The 12,651-nt window shown below is 38.6% G+C and overlaps 1 pseudogene; it reads left to right on the top strand.

Annotated features, from left to right (window-relative positions):
- Positions 1 to 12,651, top strand: part of LOC126503485 (bolA-like protein 2) — a 128,137-nt pseudogene that overhangs the window by 97,378 nt on the left and 18,108 nt on the right.

A 12,651-nucleotide genomic window follows, 5' to 3' on the forward strand; every position in this document is an offset into this window, starting at 1 on the left:
AGCCATCCTCTCCATAATTCTTTAGGGTCTTAGCTGAGGTCATCCTTGTGGGTTCCTGGGAATTTCCCTACTTTCAGGTTTCTTGTTTAGCCCCATAATGCCTCCCTCAATCAAGATACCTCTTTCCTTGATCTCCCTCTCTGTCCTTGCACCATCTCTACCGTCCAGTTTCCTCAAGTTCTCCTCCCCCTCCCCTTCTCTCCTTCTTATCCCCTTCTCAGTTCTCTTCTCCCCCTACCCCCTTGGTCCCAAATGAGAAAATTGGGATTCTTATCTGTGGTCATTCTTGCAGACAAAAAAAAAAAAATGGGTACAGATCTAAGTAAAGAATTCTCGAAAGAAAAATCTCAAATGACAAAGAAATGCAGAAATGCTTAAGGAGATGTTCAGCATCCTTAGACATCAGGAAAATGCAAATCAAAAGGACTCTGAGATTTCATCTTACACCTGTCAGAATTGCTAAGATCAAAAACACATTTGACAGCTCATGTTTGACAGGATGCAGAGCACTTCTCCGTTGTTGGTGGGAATACAAACTTATACAGCCACTTTAGAAATCAATGTCCTGATTTCTCAGAAAAGTGGGAACCAATCTATCATAAGACCCAGCTATACCACTCCTGGGAATATACTCAAAAGATAATCAATCATACCAAAAGACACATGCTCAACTCTGTTCATAGCAGTTTTATTTGCAATAGCCAGAATCTGGAAACAACCTGGATATCCCTCAACCAAGGGATGGGTAAAGAAAATGTGGTACATGTACACAATGGAGTATTACTTGGCTGTTAAAGAAATGACATCATGGAATTTGAAGACACGTGGTTGGAACTAGAAAGAAAATCATCCTGAGTGAGGAAACCCAGACTGGGAAAGACAAGCATGGTATGTAGTCACTTATAAGTGGATATTTGCTGTAAAATAAAGGTTAACAACTATGCTATTGTAAAACATTGAAGAGGAATGCTGGGTGTGAGAGAGCAAGGTGTCCATGAGAGCTATTTTCTTTCCGTGCATTTGCTGTGAATGAAATTCATTATCATTCTGCAGCAAGACTTGATACTATCATTTCTGTTTGTTTTCATTATCTCTCTTATAAACTGAAAGTAGAATCTACCACATGTGTTTCTAGGTCTAGGCTTAGGGGTTCTTCTGTCAGCTGGAATAGGTCCAAATTCTACTACCAGTCAGAGAAGAGGGCATTTGCAAAGAGTTTCCTATCATTCAAATCCAGGCTCTAGACTGACTTATAGTCATAAGGTTGGATTATCGAAAAATGGCCATCTGTACCAGGGATAGGCTGAGACCCCAGGAGCTGCTCAGTTCACAAAGTTCGACGTCTCAACAGTCTTTCACATAGTGCTAAAGGCCTGGGAGATTCCTGAAGAGCCAGTGGTTCTGATATGTACACTGAAATGCACAGAAACAGAAGATTGGTATGAGGGAGTTATGGCAGGAAATTAGTTGCACCTGCCTGGGCACACCCTCTGTGACCAACGTATGGGTGTGTCTGTTTACTTCTCAAATTGGTTGGCTCCACAAGCCTTTTAGTATTTGACAAAAAAAATATCCCTTTGTAAGGATGCTGGGAATGTGTGGGATTACGTCAGTAGGCCGAGTGAAGGAATGCTTCTTCTTAAAATGACTGAACCTCTTAGAATAAAATTCACTGGAAGTCAGAGTCAAGTCTGAGGCTAACTATAAAGTTATTTCTCTCTGCCCAGTTATCTTAATCAGGACACTGGCCTTTGCTGGTAGACTTGGATGGAAACTGAAACATACATCGCAAGTTCTCAGGCCTTTTCATATAGATAGAAACCAGTTCAGAGAGTCTCCTGATCTCCAGCTTGCTCTTGGCTGACATTCAGCTGTCTTGGTCCCCACAATCATGAAAGACAGTCCCTCTCAACAGTTCAGAAACTAAGGACTGTACTCATGTCGGCATCTTCTCTAAAGTATACTTTTCTAAGGGCTGAAAGTCACTGTGCATCTAAGAATTCCATGAATTTGAGGGATACTGAGGAGCAATAGAAGGCACTGTATATGGAGATTTGGATTTTTTTAAAAATGTGGGGACTGAAATCCTAATTCTCAGGTAAGACACTGTTGGGATGTGGATCCTTCAAGTAGAAATTGCAGTTAAGTAAAAGAATGAGAATATGCCACGCACACCAAACAGAATTTATATGGGTATCCAAGAAGGAGATAACTACCTATTACAAAGAAAGGTCTTAGGATGGAGCTACCGCCTGAAGATCTTTGACTTCCCAGCACATACAGTGAAAAATTAGATTTCCATTATTTGTAGTTTACACAGTCTGTGGTGTTTTTCTCAGCCATCTGAGCAGGCTAACATGAAGTAACCAAAAGAGATACTTGTAATCATGAGTTTTGCTTTTCTTTTTAGAACGTAGTACATATTATACTTAACTGCCCATTATTTGGCAAAGGTGAGCAATTAAGAATGTGATGTAGAGCCAGGCGGATCTCTGTGAGTTCTAGGCCAGCCTGGTCTACAAGAGCTAGTGCCAGGACAAGCTCTAAAGCTACAGAGAAACCCTGTCTCAAAAAAAAAATGTGATGTAGAGAGATGTGTTCATCCAAAAATGGCTCTTCAGTTCATCACACTCTAAATGTAAATATTATCAAATGGGAAAACTGCTTTTTTTTACATTTGTTTCTCCATCAGCAGTTATAAGAAAAAATTATTTATTTTACGGATATACCAAGAGTTAAATAAATTAGCAGCATTTCTCATTGTATAGAGCATGTTATTAAGGCATCCATAAATATTACCTGAAATGAAGCTGTACATATTCAAATAATACAAATTTTCTTTACATCCCTAGATCTTTAACATGCTCAATTTTCCTAATTTGCCTCGAGCCCCAACTCACTTGTGCTGCCTCTATTCCTTGCTCCTTCAACCATTATGCCATTGTCCTAAAGTAGAGTGGGACTCTTCTAGTTCTCCATAGGAAGTGTCTGTCAGTAGCAAGGTACCATTAAAATGTAATAAAGAAAGGTAAAAAATATAGAAAGAGAAAAAATGGAGCTGCTTCTAATTTAGTTTGTGTAGTATTCAGCAAAAATAAATAAAAATAGCATTCAGGTGTAGTTGACAGATCTGGAATTCTGTGTAGTGTATTCCACATAAGAAAAACTGGTTGGCAGAATCTAACTCCTCTATTATTTGGAAAACTATAAGAACCTCTCCCAGGTGTCCACGGGGATGTCCCCAGCTAGGTCCTTGGGCAGCAGAGCAGAGGGTGCCTAAACTGGCCTTGCGCCACTATCATACTGATGATTATCTCAAATATCACCATAGAATCTTTGTCCGGCGATGGATGAAGACAGAGATAGAGACCCTCATCAAAGTAATGGTCTGAGTTCCCAAGGTCCAATTGAAGAGCAGAGAAGATGAGCAAGGAAGTCAGGACTATGAGGGGTGCATCCACGACTGAGACAGTGTGCCTGTTCTAATGGGAGCTCACCAAATCCAGCTGGACCAGGACTGAATGAGCATGTGATCACACTGGACCCTCTGAATGTGGCTGAAAATGAGGACTGACTGAGAAGCCATTGATAAAGGCACTGGGACTTGTTTCTACTGCAGGTACTGGCCTTTTGGGACCCTAGTCTATTTGGATACAAAGCTTCCTAGGACTTGATGTAGGAGGTAGGGACTTGGACTTCCCACAGAGTAGAGTTAACTGCCCTCTCTTGAGGAGGGAGGGGGAGGGAAGAGAGTGAGTGGGGGAGCAGGAGGGGAATGGGAGGAGGGGAGAAAGTGTAAATTTTTGAATGGAAAAAAAATAACTAAATAAAAAGAACCTCTGCATTCTGGAAGACACATTTCACAGCAAATGCACAGGCCCCTGGAATTTAAGCCACCACAGTCGTGGTCCATGCTAGTTGAATAATTTGCAATGTGCACACAAGTTTCTATATGTAAATTCCACTCCCTTCACAGGTCTCTGAAATTGGTAGAGTTTCACTTCCTTATTTTATAGATGAGGACATTGTATTCCATTAAAATTCCTTTGGATCTAAATGAACAAAAATCTGTATTATGTTTGCACTCACATTCCCAGACAGAGAAACCTACCTGGCAAGTGAATGAATGAATTACAAGTAGAAGAGAGTTCAGAGCTAACAGATTGGCATCCTGTAAAGATACTAACAGGAAGTATGTTCCAGCTTCCCAACTCATCAATTGTGCAAAGTGCACTGAGTCACGGAGCCTGTGGGGATTTAAGAGAAATATATCAGTGAAGTGTCTGTGATGTGTAGATTCTCAACTGGTACCCACCACCATTATCCCCTTCTGTTCTAGCTGCTTCCAGAATGAGTTTCTTACATCCTGCAGTGGACAACAGTTTGCATGGCTTGGGAAAATGAGTGAACGTGAGGATGTGATATGAAAATATCTTTCCAGCGAAGACATGAAGTTTGATTTGCTGTTCTCATAATGATCCAGTGCAGTGGAAGACTATTTATTGTCCATAATATACAGGCTACTTCATTCAATTTAAAACTAATAATTTAGATCCAGACCTCATTTTGCATAAAAGAAAAACAATACATTGGAAGTTGCTTATGGAGAGCTTCTAAGGACAACAATCCCTTTTACATTGATGTAATTAGTAAAACTGACCCCAGTCTGGAGAATTAGTATCACTGATTCTAAAAGTACATTGAACCTCAGAGACAATGGATGCCTATGACAGAAACAAACATCACCAAGGTCAGCTGGCCTGGGTCTGAAAATGCCTGGGATAAAACCGGACTCGCTGAACATAGCGGACAATGAGGACTACTGAGAACTCAAGAACAATGGCAATGGGTTTTTGATCCTACTGCACGTACTGGCTTTGTGGGAGCCTAGGCAGTTTGGATGCTTACCTTACTAGACCTGGATGGAGGTGGGTGATCCTTGGACTTCCCACAGGGCAGGGAACCCTGATTGCTCTTTGGGCTGACGAGGGAGGGGGAGTTGATTGGGAGAGGGAGAGGGAAATGGGAGGCGGTGGCGGGGAAGAGACAGAAATCTTAAATAAATAAATAAATAAATAAATAAATAAATAAATAAATAACAGAAAAAAGAAGGCTTGACATTCAGCCTAAGATGGGCTGGCTTTCCTCAAGTCAATTTGCCACGGCACAAAATCAGACTCTACCTTGTGCTCTAGCCTGCTCTGCAACAGGATTTGTTTTTAACTTTGTCATCTTTCTTTCTTTCTAGTACTACTGCAGATAGTGCCTGGAATGAATTATCAAGGCTGGTCCCTGGATTTTGTGTCTCGTTTCTTCTAAAAAATAATGTATCCTTGCAACATATGTAAGAAATTCAATACAATTTCTTTTTGTAAGGGATTGTTTAGGGGATTTGATGGATTTTCTGGTAAGTCTAAAGAGAATACCCTCAGGAAGGGTGTCTCCTATATTTCTTTCTACCCAGATTCTATCTGACTTTATCCCTAAGTCCTGCTAAGTTATCATCAGTGTTACATGATCTGTCTATAGCAGGATAAGACCTGATGGGTGCAATGCCACGAAGTTACTTAGTAGTTGGATACCCATGATGCCTAGAAGTGGGTCAGAAGTCAGGACAGAAGCTTCAGGTAAGAAAATGGAAGAAAGATGCTTTTCAAATATAAATACTGTCTGTGTAAATGCTGTAAGAAATGGACTTCGTTCCAGTTCTGCCCTTTGGGTAGCTCTAAATTTTCAAACAGAATCTTTAGCTGTGGACCACAGTGTTCTGATATAATTTTAATAGTAAAATAACTCTAAGAGTTGTAATCTGGTCAAATTATCAACTGGACACCTGGACTTGAATACTCACTGCTAGACAGACCTGACAAGGGTGGTGCTGCTGGCTCTACTGCACTAATGTGGAGTAGAATCCAGCTGCTGCTGCTGCTGCTGTAACAGTAATCAGTGGCAATGTGCTGGTTCCAAAGATACCATGAGAGCCCACAGCTGGCAAAGACTCTTGCTGCTGTCGTAGATGCTGAAGGCATAGCTGGAAGTTGAGAGAAATCTTTCCATTTCATCTTCTGCTTCTCTGTCATGTCCTTCCAGAGAAAGAACCTAAGTAATCTAGTTGAAGGCCTGTACTTCCTTGAAGCTCAGGAACCACAAAAGCACATAATGGGACTAAAGACAACAAACAATAGTGACCACAGATCCTACAAAAGGTTGATTGGATTCCTTATTCAAATGATAACTTTTGATACCACTACTACAACTTAAAATAAAATAACTAAAATAGTGAGCCCTTCTGGTCTTCTATTCCAGGTGCCATTTAAAATAAAGGGTACCATTTTAAATTTGAGTTTCAGAAAAAAATAATAACTTTTTCATATACATTGCTAATATAATATAGCAAGTGAATATTGTACCTAAAATGTGCATATAAAATACTTTATAGTCTAAATAGTGCAAAAAATATGTGTGCTACATTGTATTTCTTGTTTCTTAAACTTCAGATTTTAACTGGGCATTCTGTAGTTTGGTTTTTTAACACTGCCAATGGTATTCCATGCAACTTCATTATTATTGCAAAGGATAATGATTTCTGCAAATATTCACTATATCAAAGATAGCATTTTTTCCACAAATTTCAATTTCCTCATAGATTTCATCAAGTACACTAGAATGTAACTCACTAAGTTCCTATGTGTGCCATATACCATGAGAAACCCTGAAGATCCAATACCATGGCAGGTGATGAATACTATAATACTCTATCCTGTAATTTAGAATTAAAAGGTTTACTTATTTATCTCTCAGAGAATTGGAGGACATTATTTCTTAATCAAATCTCTCCTGAACAATTCCTTGAGCCATGGAGAGCAGCTTGGCCCATGCCATACACCTTCAAGAGGAATGGCCAACTACCTCCGCTGACTGAATAGCACAAATGTATAAAGGTTCATGCCAAGTTCCTTTCCTGACACAAATAGGGTGTTCTGAAGGGACATCTCAGTACCACCACTATGTTTAGAATAGTTGGGGCCATTTTTAAGAGGGCTTACAAGTTCAACCTCTGCCTTGCTAAACCATATTTGTATGAACCACTACCTATACACCAAATGCGTGAAATACCGTTACCAATTTAATAATGAATCCAGTGTGAAAAAGAAAAAAATTATTATAATCAGTAACTGTTCTCAGGTGCCAAAATAATCTATGTGGCCTGCAAAACAAAGCAACGGTAATTTACAATCTAGTCTGTTTTCATTCCTCAGTGTTTTCTTGGCTCCTAGTACGGCACACAAGTATTGAATGGATAAGTAACTAGGTAACCAAATGAATGATCTGTCAATGTCAGACAATCAAATAACAAAGACTCAATGTTACCTCCATTAGGCTGGAGGAGCCCTTTGCAAATTGAAGAATTTTCTTTAAGTATATCTTTTATACATCACTTCTCAACTCACAAAATGCCTTCATCTCAGATAATAAAACCTCTGTGAGAACCTAATTTAAATTCTTCTCTATAGAACTTTAAACTGTATATACTTGAGTGCAAGAAAAAGCATAAAATAAAATACTGTGAGGGACTAGAGAATAATCAATACATGCTTCAGGCTTTCTCATTATTCTTAATATTCCAATATCTTGCTACAGCACATCTGATTAGATTTAAAATACTCTGAGACATTACAGGATGATTAATTTGCCATTCTGGCTATTGATAGAAATTGTTGAAAGTGGACATCGTATTAGAATCCCAGACCCCAATCCCAGGAAAACCCAATATCGTTGACTTTTTCTTCATATCTTTTTTTTTTTTTTTTTTTTTTTTTTGGTTTTTCGAGACAGGGTTTCTCTGTGGCTTTGGAGCCTGTCCTGGAACTAGCTCTGTAGACCAGGCTGGTCTCGAACTCACAGAGATCCGCCTGCCTCTGCCTCCCGAGTGCTGAGATTAAAGGCGTGCGCCACCACCGCCCGGCCATATCTTTTAAATCTACTAATAAAGTATGTGACTTTTGAGAAGGATATCTTTATATCAGCAATGTCTTTGAGATTCATCCTTGAGTCAACAGCTTGTTTTCCATGTTGTTTAGAGCTTGGCTATATAAATGTACTACAACTTATTTATAAATGCACCCATTAAAATATATTCAAGGTGTTTATAGCTTTGGTGGAAATAGAAGAATATTGTGGATTATACAATACCATAAGTTTTATTTATCTTGAATAGAGATGATGGCATAGAATTGTCAGTCATAGAGAGGGTAGGGGTGTTTAGAGGAAACAGTCAGTTGTCCAAAGTAATCTAATATTTTTGCATTCACAACAGCGTTGTGAACCACTTTCAGTTTCTTGTCTTTTGGACTGTGAACTCCTATGTCCAGTTTTCTGACATCTTTGCAAGATGCTGATATTGTGGCTTTAGCCTCTTAATTCCTTCACTGTTTTTTCCATGTTCACACACACACTACAATTGGTTTAGGAGCATTTCCCTAATGGCTCTTGAGAGGAGCATGCTTTTCTTTATAGGTTTGCATCCCTGAATCTGACCAATTAGTATCATTGCTAAAATATTTTTCTAATTTTTAGGTTAATTTAGGAGCTTTCTACCTTTATTGTTGACTTTCCAAGATTGAAATGTGAATTTCTTGTTATATATGTGATTTTCATCATTTCCCTTAGTGATATGTTTTCATTTTCTAATCAGTGTCTTGAATTCCACAAACATTTTTGATCCTACTGAAGTCTATTATATCAATGTTTACTTCAGAAATTGCGAATTGTTTAGAATCACATGCTGAATTTCCCAGTTTTAAAAGGTTTGTAGCTATCCTTGTATTATTGATTTCATTTTTCTCCATTATGATAACAATACAGTTGTAATTTCAATTCCTCTGCCCTTTCTCAGTCGTGTTTTCTGACATGGTATCATCTATTTTGGTAAATGTTTCATATGCTTTGACAAGATTTGTGTTTTACTATTGTATGTTAGAAAGGCATCCACCCTCGTTACATCTGGATGGTCGACGATATCTTTTTCTCTGTACATAGTGATTCTTTGTCTGTGAGCTCTAATCATTAGTAAGGCAGATATACAAAGCGTCTGGGTATAGTCTTGTAATGTCTGTCATTCCTTTCAGGACTGTCAGCTGTTCCTTGATGCTTGAAGACTGTGTTAGCATCATTACGACATTGTGAGACTCTGCATGTAAGGGCCTTGTACGTTCTCAGAGAAATTTCTCTTTCATCTTAATGTAATACTGATCTTTACCGTTGGCATTTCCCTCTGAAGTCTACATTGCCTGGTGTTAATAGAAACCCTTTATTTCTTATTTGTGGTGCTTGCATCCTTTCTGTATTTTTTATTTTATTTCAGTTGCAGATAGAATTATGCTGAACAAGATTTCTCCTGGGCAGCATGACTGTGTGTATTGCATCTTTGTTTGCTTTGTCTTTTTAATTTCCTTCTGATAATGCCGAAATTTTAATAGGAATACTTAGTTATTTATATTTAATGTAGGTCTCTACAGGTTTGCTTTTATGCCTACAATTTTAATATTTGCTTTCTATCTTTCCTTTCTGGTTTTCATTGCAGACTATCTCCTTTTTTTCTGCTTTATTTTAGTAATTATTTGCAGTCCATTTTAATATATCTAGTCACAATGTTATTACACTAATGAGTTAATTTCAGTAGGACTTCTGGGGTTTTCACTTTATATTTAATTTTTCAATCTACTTAAAATAAATATTTTATTACTTCAAAAAATACAGCTGACAACATGGTTGAATGAATAAGGCTGCTTGCTGCCTACACTGAAAACCTGTATCTGTGTGCCAAAAATCACATAATAGAAGAGAACCAGTAATGGATTTTTCTCTCACATCCACAAGCCCACCATGGCACATATAAAACTACACATATACACAGTTAATTAATTGGTGTAATTTCAATGTAAGAGACTTATCGCCTAAAACGCATAGAAAAAAAGCATAATAGTTACAAAGCAGAGAACATTTTACTTAGCCTTCAGAACTCTGGAACTCAGGCAATCTCTCTTTTTCTGCTTTCCTATAATGACATGGGTTCAACTACTCTGCCTTAGATGGGAAGTTAAGGAAAAAAATTTCCAAGACAAAAATCAGTGATCCAGATCCAGAAATTCAATAAGAAACAAAGGCATTGATTTGGATGTATGCCATTGGAAAGGACCCTGAGGAATCTAAACTTAGACCTTGTAGAGACTGAAGAAGAGACTGCAGCTTAAAAAACATAACTGTTGACACTGAAGATACTCTAAGCTATCATTAGATAAAATGATGAGGGAAAAGCATAAAGGACGGGGCGGGGGGGCGGGGGGCAGGACACTAAACTATGTATGTATGCAATGTCAGCCATACACGTTGGTTCACTCAGATTGATTACTTCCAGCATTACTGCATCTCTGCCCATTTGGTTTTATCTAAATTTACAAACACATCCATATCTTCTCTGTGCTGTGGACCCATTTCCTTGGTCTTCCTGAAACTACATGACCTGTCATCAGGACAGTTTCCAGTTTCTCTAGTCTTTTTAGAAATCCTTTAAGTGATGTCTTGAGAGGGAATATGAAACTTAGAGGAGGGCACCACTTGAAAATTACAGGAGATGATAAAGGAGAGTAGAAATAGATATAAAAGAAAGGGAGGAAAGAAGGAAGAGAGCAACAGGCAAACAAGGATTATTGTGGAGATAGTGAGAAGACAAGAGGACAACAGTAACAATAAAGACATTTACCTGATAATGAAAGTTCATAAAGAATCCATGATCATGTACAATTGTCTCACACTAGTAAAATTATTGCTTACAAATGGGTGCTTCAGGCTTGAGTTGGTAGGGTAAAGAACTGACCTATATTGAACTGGAACCACCCACACAAGCTCATGGGAGACAAGTACGTCTATCTCTAGGTTTCTTTGTATCATGGCAATGACTGAAATTATTCCTGAGGTATTATTTACTTTAGAGCAAATCAACAAATGCATCATGACCTCATGTCTTTTTTTTTCCATTTTTCTCTCTCTTCCTTGCTTCAAAGAACATGGACTGATTGGTCATCTTTCAAAACTCAAGTGTTGAAGTTCTGAGAAGTCTTTACTTATAATAAATTAGAACAGAAAAGTGGTACTCTTTCTTACATTATTGAGATGAGGTGGGGATTTTTTGTCTTTTTTGTTTAAATTTAACATTTTTATTAACTGATTTTATTTATGAGAGAGTCTCATATATCTTCGGGTGACCTCAAACTATGTAGTAAGAAGTTTCTAGTATCCCTGATTCTACAGCCAGAGAATATTGAGATCACAGGTATTTCAGGGCCTGCCAGGCTTATGTAATGCTGGCATCAAACCCAGGGCTTCTCCCATTTTAGGCAAGCACTCAGTTAACTGTGCTACATCCCCAGAATTGTGTGCGTAGAGACAGCAACTCATTGTGTAGCCTAGGCAGTCATGCACCACCAGGCCCTAGAAAAGAATCACGTGTTCATTTGTTTGTTTGTTTAAAGTTAACTAAGCTAAAATGGTCACCAGTTGGGCTCCATCCAGTAAAGCCAAGATTTTCTTGAGACGAGACCATTAGAATACCAGTCAGCACACGTAGAAGGAAGAGCATGCCTACAATTCAAGAAGAAAGGCCTCAGAAGAGAGCAAATATGCTAATATCTGCATCTCAGATTTTTGGCATCTCTGATTCAAATAAGCACAAGTCTACTGTTTAGCACCACGAATCCATGCTAATTTGCTATGCAACCACAGGAGGGTCCTTGGAAGAACAACTGCTGGAGGGTGATCAACATATCTCTTCTAAATTCCTTGCCAGGAGTATTGAAATGGCGCCACATTAACAAGCTACCTGCGTAGTTTCCGAACAGTATGCACAGCTATTAGAGCTCATTGCTTGCAGCTGCTTTGTTTACACTGCAGTTATCCTGTTCCCCGTGTGGCATCTGAGGTGGGTAGGAAGAGGAGCCTGAGAATGGGAGTGCAGTGGGGACGGCAGAAGAATAAACGACACTGGAATGGTCTCTCAGTCTCTTTATTTACCATCTGTGTAGGCTAGGCCAACTCTTAGACTCTAGCCCTCATTTCCGTTGTCTGTGAAATGAGGGATTGTGATTGCATGATGCCAAGACATATTTTAAGAATGCATTTACAAGCCAAACCTTAGACTCAGGGAACGTTGCAGAAGAAGGGATGGAAGAGCTTGAAAGTCAGAGGATCGGGAAGTTGGCTGTAAGATTGTTTCTCCTGGTAATGACACATACTACACATACAAACTCTCACCAGTATAACAGCTCATGAGACCTCAACCACACAAAGAACAATAGGCAACTGAAGAAATTTCACAACGAGAGGTGGCCTTCCACAGATAATAGCATACCAGTTGGTTGTCCAGTGTGAAACAGTCAACCCTGATATATGAGTTATGCCATATAAACTGAGTAGTTTATATTTGGTAATATATGTATAAACATATATGAATGTAATAACAATAAAAAGGAGGCTATGAATTTGAAAGATGGACATATGGGCAGGACTGGAGGAGGGAAATGGAAGGAAAATGGTATAATTATATTATAACATCAAAATTGTATATATATATATTCCCTATTTGTATATTTACAT

Source organism: Alexandromys fortis, unplaced genomic scaffold, assembly GCF_014885135.2.
Source record: "Alexandromys fortis isolate MF-2015 unplaced genomic scaffold, M_Fortis_MF-2015_v1.1 scaffold_2_1_26212458, whole genome shotgun sequence".
Lineage (NCBI taxonomy): Eukaryota > Metazoa > Chordata > Mammalia > Rodentia > Cricetidae > Alexandromys > Alexandromys fortis.